Raw genomic sequence first — 13,225 nt, forward strand, 5'->3', positions numbered from 1 at the left:
AACATACTTCTGCATTTCAGAAGAGGGTAGTGAACAGATTTGTGTTTCAAGGTTTCAGAGGTTATTCATTACATTACCGAAATAATGAATAATTTCAATATTGGAAAGATAAGAATAACAGAAATATGCAATGTCTTCTTTATGTATTTTGCGGTTATTTCCAGCCATAGGTTGCAGCATTTTTTTTTTTTTTAATTTTGAGAAGTTTTTTTGTATTTAATTTATGTTGGTATGACTGAGTAAAGTTGCTGTTTATTTTGGAGATTTTTATCCCTCATGCAATGGCTTTATTTAAATTTATGATGCTAAAGCTCTTTTCTAGTCACTTTAATGCAATGCCTGTTTTGACGCTACGCCAGATATTACTTGTCTTGAAAATCAACTGACTTGTTCCTCATGATGTGACAGGGAAAGCAGAGTGTGGTTTTCTCTTTAACCCTCTTTGCGCAGCCAGAAGAACTGGTACAGCGTGAAGCTGTGTGCAAGCTTGACGAGATACAAGGAAAAGGGGTTTAATCCATATTTAACCCTCAGAGGGAGACACAATCTCAGTCCTCCAGGAGGTTTTTCATGATGGTACCAACAATAGGGGTGGTTTTTGTTGTACTGCTTCCCCCATGGCAGGCAGTCCTGCAATTGCATGGATAGGCTGTTTTCATGTTTGGCCATGAAGTAACGCAGAGTGAAAGGGGATCTGTCCCTTTCACAGCTTCCAGACTCAGTGCCATTCCCTCTTTCATGATCTTTTGCAGATTTGTGCAAGGGGAAAGTTACTTCCATGTGAGTTTGGAGAGAAAATAATGTGCTCACATGGCATTTAGAGAAAGCAGGGAAGCAACACTGCAGCCAGTGGTGCAAGAGACAAAGCACCTATTGAAGTAGGGAATAGTTATCCAACAGAATGAGCCAAGAAATCTAGGAACATTTAACAGTAGTTTTCCATGGATTTGTGGCTGTTTTCATACACAGAAATAAACACTTTACCCTGACTTGGATGGGAACCACGAGGACCACGAGTCCAATCTCTGGCCCTGCACAGACACTTCAACAATCCCACTCTGTCCCTGAGGGTACTGACCAAATGCTCCTGGAGCTCTGGCAAAGCCCAGCTCCTGCCCTGCACAGACCCCCAGCAATCCCACCCTGGGCATCCCTGGCAGCACTGTCCAAAGGCTCCTGGAACTCTGGCAGCCTCGGGGCCGTGCCCATCCCTGGGGAGCCTGGGCAGTGCCCAGCCTTCCTGTCAGTGGTCACCAGAGAGAAAAGATCAATGCCTGACCCTTCAGCACCCTTTATGAGGAAGCTGCAGCCCAGGGTGAGGATTTCCCCAGTCATACATTGTTACCTGTCCTGTTACAGAGCTTGTTACTGATCTTTTTGTATCACACCTCTGCTCAAAGCTCTCCCATTTTTTTCAGTTTAACACATCATTTTGACATGTTGGTAATAATGACTTCAACACAAAAACTATCTACTCTGTCTCCAAGACCTGTCTTCCTGGCATTGCACTTTGCACTTGTCTCTACCCCCACACAGGGATATCTGCTTGTGTTGGGTCATTCAGAAATCCTAGGAGTCTTGGAAGTTACCTGATATTGATGTTGTATTTCCTTTGGTCACAGGCTTTGGGAAGTCAACATGTATCCTCTATAGCACAGCATAGCCAGCTACTGCTTATTCTTATTTTTTTTTTTTTAGGTCCTGGGTTATTTCATACAATCACAGAATGGTTTGGTTCGAAGGGACCTTGCAGATCATCTTGTTCCACAGGAAGGACACCTTCCACTAGACTAAGTTGCTCAACCTCCTTTGTTCTTTTTAGCAGACAGACAGATACCACTGAGCTGTTGCTGTCTCTGCACATGAACATCCTTCATGAGGATGCTGAACTGCTAACACATATTCAGAGACCTTAAGGGAGATGCTCATGCTCTTGCACTGCAGCCTCAAATCTGAATGGGACTGGCAGCCATTTGGACCTAACTGCTAATGTCCAAAATGTACTGAGCTATGTGGTTTGAGAAAAGTGGACCTGGAGTCAGTCCAGAGGAGGCCATGGAGATGCTCCCAGGGCTGGAGACCCTCTGCTCTGGAGCTAGGCTGGGAGAGCTGGGAGTGTTCACCTGGAGATGAGAAGGCTCCAAGACCTCACTGAGGGCTTTCAGTACCTAAGGGGATCTCATAAAGAAGATGGAGAGCAAATTTAACAGAGCAGATAGTGAAAGGACAAGGGGAAATGGTTTTAAACTAAAAAAGGGAAGACTTAGATTAGATTTTAGGAAGAAATTATTGCCTTTAGGGTGGTGAGGCTCTGGCCAGGGTGCCCAGAGAAGCTGTGGCTGTCCCTGGATCCCTAGGAGTGTCCAAGGGCAGGCTGGACAAGGATTGGAGCAGCCTGGGACAGTGGAAGGTGTCCCTGCCCATGGCAGGGGAGTGGAACAAGATGAACTTCCCGCCTTCCAACCCAAACTACTCTAGGATTCTGTGACTAATAAAGAGGACATAGCAATATCCAGCTTTGGTGTCAGGGATCAAGTTTTACAATTTGTTTTACTAAATCAAGTATTATTACACAAAATTATAAAATAGTTTGGATTTGGATTTGCATGAGACCTTTAAAGGTCATCCAGCCTAACTCCCCTGCCAAAGGCAGGGATATCTTCAATGAGATCAGGTGTCTGAAAGCCCTGTCAAACCTGACCTTGAATGTTTCCAGGGATGTGGCATCCACCACTACTCTGGCCAACCTGTGCCAGTGCTTCATCACCCTCAAAAAAAAAAAACTTCTTTCCAATGCCCAATCTAAATCAAGGCTCTTCCTGGAGGTGCAGGCGTACGGCTGGGAGCTCCTTCTAGAGCAGATGCACATCCTGCCTGCCTGCCTTCTCCACAGCCACCCTGCTTCTGAAGTAACTTCTGGGCTCTGGGATTCGCAGCTGTGATGCTGCCTTCTTCCATCGGCTTTCTTCCTCCTGCTGCTTGCAATTTCCTTTCCTAGAAAAAGGTTTATGCAAAGGTTGGATTTGTGTGTGTGTGTATGTATGTATAAGGGTCCCCCAGCATAAACTGGCCAACCTTTTGATGGATTTCAATCACACCTGAAAGAGAAGTAGAGCTTCTGGAAACACAAAGTCTGTTGAGCTTCATGGCAAGCAGCGGCTGTATTAGAGAAGACACATGTTGTTAAGTGCTCTGCTGGGGAGGAAGGCAGGCAGAGCTCAGCCCTTATCAGCACTGCTTGGCTTCCTTGGCAGTAGATAAGGGGCAGGCAGCTGGCCAGCCAGAGCACACACATCCCTGAACCAGGCACAGCATGTGCTGCTCCAGACAGAAGGCCAGCACAAGTAGGTTTGGGACATAGAAGTGAGATTTGGATGTATTAGGAATCAGCCTTGGAGGAAGAAGGAGAAATAGCCATGAATCTGTTGCAGAGGAGAGGTGAAGGGAATGTCTGACGCAAATCCGTATGAAAACTGAGCTTAATTAAATTACTCTTCATAGAAAAAAAAATTCTCTCAGAATGCAGTGAAACCTCCATAAAGCAAGTGCAGTGTTGCCTGAATAGTCTGTATGTGTTTCCAGGCACAACATGACTGGAACACCTTATCTTTCAAAAACATGATGGCAATCTCTCAGATGCTCTGCTTTGTCTGCAGAGGGGATCTTCTCCATTTCACTCTGCTGTTAATTTCATGACCAGCTTGAATCTGAAACATTTGGAACAGACTGAAAATGCTACCAAAAAATTCAGCCACATGTCTGCTTCAAGCTGGGAAAATCAAGGCACAGAAGAGGCAAGAGATGGATTTCTCTGAGTCCACATTCTGTAGAAGGGCTAAATATTGTGAGGTGTCTCACCTTGCTCCTGGGAATACCAACCCTGTTGAGATGGGATCTGTGCCCAAGACACTGAATCATAACACCTACATCACTGAGTGCAGAAACCCTCTCAGTCTAGAAGATGAGCATGAGTCTGGAGAGACAACTGCTGTGTTAGGGATATGTAACCTCAGGTGTAAAGGAAGTGGCTTGAAGTGGAGATATATGATATATACTAAAGTATCAAAAAGGCAAAAGCAAAAAGAACCAGAGGATCTCCAACAGACCTACAGCAAATCTGGAATTGACCTTCTCACCCCCAAAAAACCCATTAAACTCCCACCTTGTGGCTTCCCACTTGTAGAATCATAGAATGTTAAGGAGTTGGAAGTAACCTTAGAGTTCATCTGACCCCCACTGCCATGTGCAGGGACACCTTCCACAATACAGGTTTCCCCAGGCCCCATCCAATCTGGCTTTGAGCACTTCCAGGGTTGGAAGTGTCCCAGTGTCCTTCCACCCCCATAGCAAAGAATTCCTTTCTAAGATCTAGCCTAAAGATCCCCTCTTTCAATTTCTACCCATTCCCCTCTTTCCTGTCACTGCAGTTCCTGACAGAGAGTCCCTCTCTGGCTTCCTTTTGGATACTGGAAGGTGCTGTGAAGTCTCCACAGAAACTTCTCTTTTCTGGGCTGAACAGCCCCAGGGGACCTGCTGGGCATCACTGCAAAGGTCTCTACAGACACAACAGCCATGGGTTTCACAGACGGGTCCCCAAACATGCACTGCCACAACAGGCTCTGGTTCCCTGGTGGTGACCCTGGGCCCCTGCTGGGGCACAGGAATTTGGTTACCTTTCATCATTACCTGAACACAAGTGGTTAAAGCTTTGCAGAGACTATTGCAGACAGTAGCGAGAAAAACCTCCAACATATGGGGGTTGAACCTCTATGTTAAGAGTTAGGAGTGTGTTAAGAGTTACTGACTTTGGGGTGCAGGCAGCAGAGGGAGGCTGGGCAGGCTCTGGGGCTGCCCTGTGTCCATGTCACACCTTGGGACCCTGTCCTGGAAGTGTTGTGCCATTGCAGGACATGGAGCTGTGGGAGTTTGAATCTATTTAGAACCACAAAATTGTTTAGGCTGGAGAAGCCCTCCACGATCAGTGAGTCCAAATGTGACACCAGCACTGCTAAGGCCACCACTGACCCATGTCCCCAAGTGCCACATCCACATGGCTTTTACATCCCCACAGGGATGGAGACTCCACCACTGCCCTGGGCAACTTGTACCAGGGCTGGACAACCCTTTCCATGAAGGAATTTTCCCAATATCCAACCTCAACTTCACCTAAGGCCGCTCCCTCTCCTCCTGTCCCTGTTCCCTGGAGCACAGCCCGACCCCCCGGCTGTCCCCTCCTGTCAGGAGCTGTGCAGAGCCACAAGGGCCCCCCTGAGCCTCCTTTGCTCCAGGCTCAGCCCCTTCCCAGCTCCCTCAGCCTCTCCTGGGGCTCCAGCCCCTCCCCAGCTCCGTTCCCTGCCCTGGACACGCTCCAGCCCCTCAGGGTCTCTCTTGTCCTGAGGGCCCAGAGCTGTCCCCAGCACTGGAGGTGCCTCAGCAGTGCCGGCACAGGGACGGGCACAGCCCTGGTCGTGGTGTCACACTATTGCCGGTAGAAGCCAGGTGCTACTACCCACCCGTGCAGACCCCAGCTGGAGTCCAGCGGCAATTCCCACCGGGAATCGATGCACTCTTTCTCAGCTACCACCGTACCCGCCGCGGAAGGATACGGAGCGGGAGCGCCGCACTGCGGCTGCGCTGCTGCAGTTCATCCAAACCCCCGACGCGCGCCGATCAGCCTCCCGCGGCGGGCGCGCGCTCTGTGACTGACAGGTAATCCAACCAATGAGCGCTGCGACCTCGACCCGCCTCCCTTCGCCTCACGCCTGTTTCTTCCACTCCCCTTCCCTTGTCTTTTTTTTTTTTTTAATGCTGCTGGTATTCCATTGGAGATTCCGATTGTCAATTGGACCCTTGGACCAATAGTAGTGAGGCTCTTTAAAGAGAAGTAAAATGAGGCCAATGGGCGGCCTCCCCGCCCAGCGGCGGGGGCGGGGCGGCTCGGGGGCGGGCCCTCAGAGGAGGTAACGCTGAGGGAAGAGGCGGCGGCCGCACAGCACTCGGGGAGACGGAGGAGGAGAAGGAAGGGGAGAGGAGGAAGGAGGGGAAGGAGCAGTGGCTCTCGGCGGATCCTGGTGGCTCCTGGTAGGTGCTGGTGGGTGCCGGGCCCGGGGTCCTGCCCTATGGGCAGGGTGGCTCTGCTGGCCCTGCGCGGGCCGTGAGGAACAGTCCGGGCCTGGTCCCGGCGGGGCCGGGGGCGCCTCCCTACGCCCTCGCTCTTTTTGTTGTGGTGGGAGCCGGGCTATGTTATCCCGTTCCCGCCGGCATTACCCCCGGGCTGTGGTGGGAGGATCGCTCTGTGCCGCCCGTGTGTGTGTGTGGGTGAGGGGAGGGAGGAATAAAGAAGTTGTGCCGCTCCCTCTCTCCCCCGCTCCATCCCTCCGTGCCCGGTGTGTTTTCCTTGCAGGGGTCCGCTGAATATCCTGAGCCGGAAGGGACCCGCGAGGATCATCGCGTGCAGCTCTTAGCGCTGCACAGGACACCCCTGCATACCTCCTGGACGTGCAGTCAGGGCTAGGTGTGCGAAACTCCGTGCAGTTTTGGAGGAGAAAGTTAGGAGCGGTGTGGGGTGAGGAGTTGTGTTTGGAGCTAGGAGTTGGTGTTTGAGATTGTGAGGCCTTGCCTCACCCTTTTGTCTGTCCCCTCTCCTTGTCTGCAGAGCCGCGGGTGTAAAATACACATAGCCCACGTGAGACAGGACTCGAGATTACTGGTTTTATTCACGCCTTTAATGCTGCAGCAACCTGTGTGTTGTCAGAGGGCAGGGGTAGGTGGGATACTGGGGAGAAATTTCTCCCTGTGAGGGTAGTGAGCTGCTGACACAGGCTGCCCAGAGGACTTGTAGCAGCTCCATCCCTGGGTATTGTTGGTAAACAATCACAATCTGGTAGTGTCTCATTTGTCTCGATAAGTGCACGGAGGAAGCTCTGTCGTGATAATGGCAAATGGTTGATGTTGTTGCTGCAGAGTTGTGGAGTTCCTGTTTGTAGGGGTTTTTTGGTTTTTTTTTTTCATTTTGTGGAGAGTGGAGGGGAAGAGAAGTGCAATGCAGCGTGGTCTTTTCGTGTTCACTCTGGGGAAATAAAAGAACGGAAAAAAGCGTGTGAATGAGTGAAGAGCTCTTGTGATGATTGTGGAGAGCTGTTGAACAGCTGGGATTCAGGCTGCAGGCTGGTCTTGTGTCTCTTTGGTTGTCCGTCACAGTTTCTGACTGAGAAAAACCCAACACGTGCGTTGTGCTCTTTTCAAATGCTTGTGAGTGGAATAGCATTAGGAGAAAGTTTGTTTACTGGGCTTACCAAAACAAGTGTCTCCAAAAACCTGCAGCCTGTGTATATTGTGTCTGGAGCTCGTGCTGTCACAGTCCAGGGGTATAAAGGGGTTAGATTCCATTGGTAGTGAGAGGTTTATAATAACAGCTTGTTAGGAGACCGCAGGTAACAGCAGGTTTGTCTTTTCTCAAGTGTTTTGTCTTAGCCTGGAGAACTGTACTTTCAAACTGATTCATGACATTACTTCTGTGGGGGCTGGCCTCTGCAGTGGAGGACTGATTAGTCCTTGCTCTGTTCTCCAGGCTGGAAAAGAAACACCCTCTGGTTGAGGTGAGAGGCCAGCAGAGCGAGGTTGCTTGTTTAGATTTTCTCATGCTTTGTCGAGGTGTTGGTGTGAGTGGGTTGTTTGTGTGCTCCTTCTGAGGCACAGCTTTCAAACTTCTAACGTTTACAAGCTCTGGTGAATTCGGGGGGGGGGATGAGAGTGTGAGTAAAGGAGGTGTTTGTGAAGTCCCTTCCCCCCTTTGCTTAGCACTATCATGATGAAAGATAACATTAGTTGCAAATGCCTTTAAGAAGTGGAAGGGGAGGGTCTTGTTTAAGGTGGTTTCCACTTGAAGATGAGTCTGAGCATATGTTGAACAGCATATTGGGGTGTTGAAAAGAGTAACCTAGCAGCTGATTGTTGTTCTGCAGTTGTATAGGTCAGATACACAGACAGTCAACAAAAGGAGTGTAAGTGTTTGAAGATCCGTTTTTTTTTTTAATTGAAGAGGTTGGATGTGCATGATAGAACCTTGGAGAAGAATTCATCAGCTTTTCTGAGGTTTTGTTTAACTGTAAAAGAAATAGGAAAATTGAAGCAATTGAAAAAATGAGGTTAAAGATTTGGTCTCTGAACTGTTCTCTTGTTTCCTTCCACCCAGCAGCTAGATTGACCAACAAAATCAAATACCCTGGAATTGCACAGTGAATCTCCAAATGAAAGGCTCTCCCTGGGTCCTCCTCCATCTTCCTGTTCCACTTGATCTTTCAGAAGTCTTAAGCACCAGTTGATATAATTGAGTTTATTGGAGCTCAAAAAACCCTCCCTGCTACTGAGGGCAACTTTAAAAAACAAACCTTGTTTCCATCTCTCTAATCCCTTTCCCACAAAAGTACTGGGAGAACAGGCTTTGTAGTATGTTCTGGGTAACAATGAATCTGAGCTCTGCTTGAGACTGAAGCAAATTCCTAAGTTTTGTTTGTATAAAGAACTGGACGCAAAGTTTTAATTATTATAAAAAGTATTCCAGAGTTTTCAAATGTATTCAGTGCCGCCTTAATGGTTGTGCATGTAAATGCCCTGTAATTGAAAGCATCCATTTATGGGCCTGACTTGCTAAGTGAGCTGTAAATTCTGCTTTTCAGATTGGATTTAATGACTTTTATCATAAAGCCATAAACTGGTTGTGAACTGTGCCGAGAGGCAAACAATACCTAAGCTTACTTTGCCAAAATATTTGTAATTGTTGATTTGTTAAACTGAATTGCTGCAGGTCATGCGATAGGATTAGGTTTTTGTAATAGAGTGGAGAGTACAGGCAGCCCTGTGCTCAATACTCTCTGGGCTAGAAGAAATTGGCCACTGCAGAAAACCTTCCTAAACATTCCTCTCCACTTCCAGTAACAGAAACTCCATTGCAAACAGTAAGCCTTCATTCCAGGTGACTTTTTACTCTGATCATGTGTTTGACAGCCACAGTGTGAAGGAAGACCAAGCAGAGACCGCAAGAAGGCAGCTCCTGAGTCTCCCATCACTTTAGTCTGGGGTTCGAACTTGGTTTAAAACTCTGCAGCAATAGGAGATTAACATCAGATACATAACATAATGGAACCCTGCTATCAAGGGGCTGGGGGCTGGCTTGTCTGAGGAACACTAGGCCACTATTGAAAGTGCACTCTCATTAACTAATTGTTAAATGCAATTGTTTGGGCTTTAACAAAGTGGAGGAGCTGCTAAGCTATAAACTGAAGCAGGTACCTAGGTAACTGATAGCAGCTCTGTGAATATTCCTGTCAAATTTAGCCCAGGAGTATTTATTTTCTAAAATAATGAAGCTGACACTTGCCTGTTGCACATGGAAAATTTTAGTTAAAATTAATGAGGTGAGAAGGGCTTAAACTGCTGTGTTTTGGAGTGCTTAGTCACTGCTTTTCTGAGGCTGTTAATGTCCTTTGAGTTTTAAGAAGCAGTACTCTGATGTTGTTCATAATACTGAATAAGTGGAAGAATTTTGCATCTTTGTAGAGACAAGTGGATTGGCCAACTACAGTTGTGGTAGTTTTCCTCTTCTGCAATTTTAGGAGAGTTGCTAAAATACATTGGGCCCTCCAGTAGTTTAATCAAAGGTCAATAAAATTAGCAACTCTTCCTTCTCATGTCTCCTGTTGCAGGCAATTTTAGTATGCCATGAGTGCATGTGTTAGATGGAGTGCTAATTTTTTTAATAGCAATACACCTTTTCATTACTGCATTTGCTACAATTTGAGGTAGTCCTTAGTAATTGAAGAAAAATCTAGCTTCACAAGCTTTTTTAAGATCATGATTATGCTTGTTTAGTTCTATGTATGAGAAATTTGAGTTTTCTCATTTGATTCATAAAAAGACTTCATGGAGTGAGTGAGATACACAGTTGTGATAGGTGAGTAACTATGTTTTCAATGAGTATAGTTATGTAGAATTTCAAGATGCATTGCAATACTAGAGTTTGGTAAACTTAAAAATATGAGTCTCTGTGTAGGCATGTTTCAATTTCTCACTCTAAGGCTGGCCCAGAGGAGGAAATCCCTTTGCTCCTCCTTCCCTCCAAGGTCACAAGCATCATGCCTTGAACTTCATCAGCCTGTGTCAGAGCAGAACCAGGACCTTGATCTTGCTGGCCAGAGCTCCTTGGGATGGGAGCTCTCCAGGGCCACCTCTCCTACTGGGCTGATTGGTTGAAAACTTAAACTAAAGTCTGAGGGCATTACTCAGTGGGGCTGAACTCCCCTTCCAAAGGAAAAAACCAAAACAAACCCTATCACCCAAACCCCACTGAGGGAATACTGCCCTACTCTGACCTGAGTATGAATGAATGAGCAGTAAGAATGAGCACCATATCAATTTTTCTGGTGGTGGTTCTTCAGAAAGGTATTGCAAAACCAGATGTCTGTTTGTAGGAAATGAAAGAGTTAACCCGTCTGGAATTTTGAAAGGCAGTTTTTGGAGGAGTGTTGGGTGCAATAGATGCCCATTGTCCTTTCCACTGAGTGATTTAAGCTAGAGCATATTCTATCTCAAATATAAAAGATTGACTTTGATTTTAGTTTGAAGTTCATACTGAATTCAGGTGCATGTTGTGTGCTTGGTGAAATTGATAAAGAATCTTTTCCAGATTCCAGGATTAATGAAAAAAACATTGCCTTTAAAAAAATCCCAAAAATGGGACTAAAATAGGGAGGAAATGAGCTTGTAGACTTTCTCTCAAATACCACAAATTATTTTCCTCGATCTTCTTTCCTCGTGAGCTTAACTTCTGTCCTCTTTATTTCAGAAGAGCTCTTGCAAATGAAATTCTTCTAAGCCAGAATACTTCTAGTAAAACCAGGAGAGATCAGATTTCTTTATTTCAAGTTTAAGATGAATAAGCAGACTGATATGAAATATGTTGCATAAGGCTTTAGAATAAATTAGCCAGAAATCACTTGATATTTTTGGTAGCACCAGTGTGTTTATAGTATGTTCCAGACACTCAGGAAAAGAAAATTTCCCTTGAAGATTTTAGTCTGCTAGTATGCTGCCCTTAAGGTTTTCTTCATCTTTTATGCTTAGTTATTGCTGGGATCATGGGCTTAATATTTAATACTTGTTCCAGAGAACCACAGTAGAATGGAATAATAGTAGACATGACTCAAACTTTTGACTTTAGAAGTTGCCAACTATGACACTGTTTGACCAACTATAGAAACATGTGTGCATCAGGGAGCAGAGATATGCTGCGGGGGCAGAGATGAAACAAATACCACCAAAGTTAGGCAATTTGTAGCTCTTCCAGTCTTAATCTGTTGGGAGTAACAGCACATGCTCTTTGTGTTCCAGCAATCTAAAGGAACTTTTGTACCTTTCTGGGTAACAGGGAGTACTCCCTTGAGTATCCATTGCTGCAGTTTGAAGGCACAGTCCAGAGATGAACTTGGGATGGAAAGGGCTGAAATGGAAGTTTTCTGCTGTGGAACACACCGCTGCCTTGGTACTACTAGTTCAACTACAACTGGGCTTGGAAAGGGATCTTGAAAATCTCCTTACGGTTACTCACAAAGTCCCTGAATCTTGGTGTCTGGTAGTGGATATTGGAAGTAGTGCACAGGAAGGAAGAAAAGATCAGATTTAGGCCAGGCCATTGGGCCTTAGCAGAAGAGAGCAAAAGGGTCATGATGCAAAGAGTCAGTGATTGTGAAGCACATCTGAGCTCCTTTTAAAAGCAAAGACTGTGAGTACTCAGTTTGTTGAGGAGGTTGGCTGTAAAAGACAAGGGAATTACAAAAAACCGATTCAAGTAAGAGAGGATGTTACATATTCAGCATGTAGTTAATCTGAGACCATTTTAGCAATGTGGAAATGTTTCTTGCAGCATTGGTAAAGATTGTGTTCTGTGGGCATTTGGGGGAAGAACATGTTTTATTTTTTTTAGTGGATGAAGAATGTGTACCAGGCAAAAATCTAGAGGAATGTTTTTAGCAAGAGCCAAATGTCAGCAGTGGCAGTGTATGCAATTATTGTTCTTTAAGAGATCAAAGCTTCTTCTATTACTGTATCCATTTGAAGGTAAAAGTTATAATTGATGAATAGAAATGGGATTTGCTGGTCAAAAATGAGCTTTAACAGTGACTCCTAAACCCTTTGGTGTAAACAAGGTGTTTCTGATAACCGTCTGGGTGGGTAAAATTAGAACCCAATGCAGGTTTAGGGATCCTTACTTTTATTTGAGCTCCTGACAGATGTTCTGCAGCAGACGTGCACCCTGCTTCCTATCTCCAGTTCCTCATGAGATGTAAATTTCTATCTTTGTACTTTATATTTAAATTATAATGTTGAGAGCTTTAGGATAATATGACAAAATGGATAAGTGCAAAGATAACGTTAGACTGATACAATTTTTTTCTGTGGTCCTTAGATTAGTCCTTTTACAGTGTCTTCAAGTACTTGTAGTTAATTTAATGGAAGAAGTAAAGCTTTCAGGCTTGGTCTCTGTCCAGAGGAATGTCCCAAACTGTGAGCTGTGTTCAGATAGTTTCTCTGGGAGGAGAGGCTGAGAGCCCTTTTATTTGAGGGAGGGACGTGATTCAAGTGTACAGAGTTGTGAAGCTTGCAGGTGAATGCAAGTAGTTCTTCATTCTTCAGCAAAGTTTTCAGTGATAGAACAAGAGCAACTTTCTGAAACTAGGAAGGGAATAAATTAAATTACTAGAAGTAGTTAACAGTGGGCACTTAAATACTAGTGCAGTCTGCCACAAGAGGTTGTGAAGGCATGTTCAAAAGGTGGTTAGATGGATTTGTGGACAGGAAGTCCATAAACTGCTGCTGATGGGAGTAAGTAGCAATGTAGCCTTTAATTTTTTAACAGTTTAAATTGCTGAAGGATTATGAGGAGAGCGCACTGCAGAATACAGCCAGGTTCACATACTTTCCTTGAGTAGCATGTCCTTTTGCCACCGTAGGAGCCATTGAAGCACTAGACTAGATGCACCATGGCTGCTTTTTCATTGCAAAATCTCTATTTTTCCAAATTGCTCATAATTCAGCCCACTCGTGTCTTGCAGTTTGCACTATCTTCTCTAGGTTTGGAGCAGAGTGTCTTTTTTTCATAAATTAAGCTGGCTGAAATACTCTCATGTGAGTACTCATCACAATAAGCTGAAGTATTAAGCTGAATGAA

The 13,225-nt window shown here is 45.5% G+C and overlaps 1 protein-coding gene across 2 annotated transcripts in view; it reads left to right on the forward strand.

Annotated features, from left to right (window-relative positions):
- The first annotated feature begins 5,964 nt into the window (after positions 1-5,964).
- SMAD2 (SMAD family member 2) overlaps positions 5,965-13,225 on the forward strand; it is a 49,702-nt gene continuing 42,441 nt past the window's right edge. For both annotated transcript variants that reach the window (XM_084225835.1, XM_084225836.1), the window contains exon 1: positions 5,965-6,081. The gene's annotated coding sequence lies outside the window, so the exon portion shown is untranslated. The remainder of the gene's footprint in view (positions 6,082-13,225) is intronic.

This window comes from Fringilla coelebs (assembly GCF_963513975.1).
Source record: "Fringilla coelebs genome assembly, chromosome: Z".
Taxonomy (NCBI): Eukaryota; Metazoa; Chordata; class Aves; order Passeriformes; family Fringillidae; genus Fringilla; species Fringilla coelebs.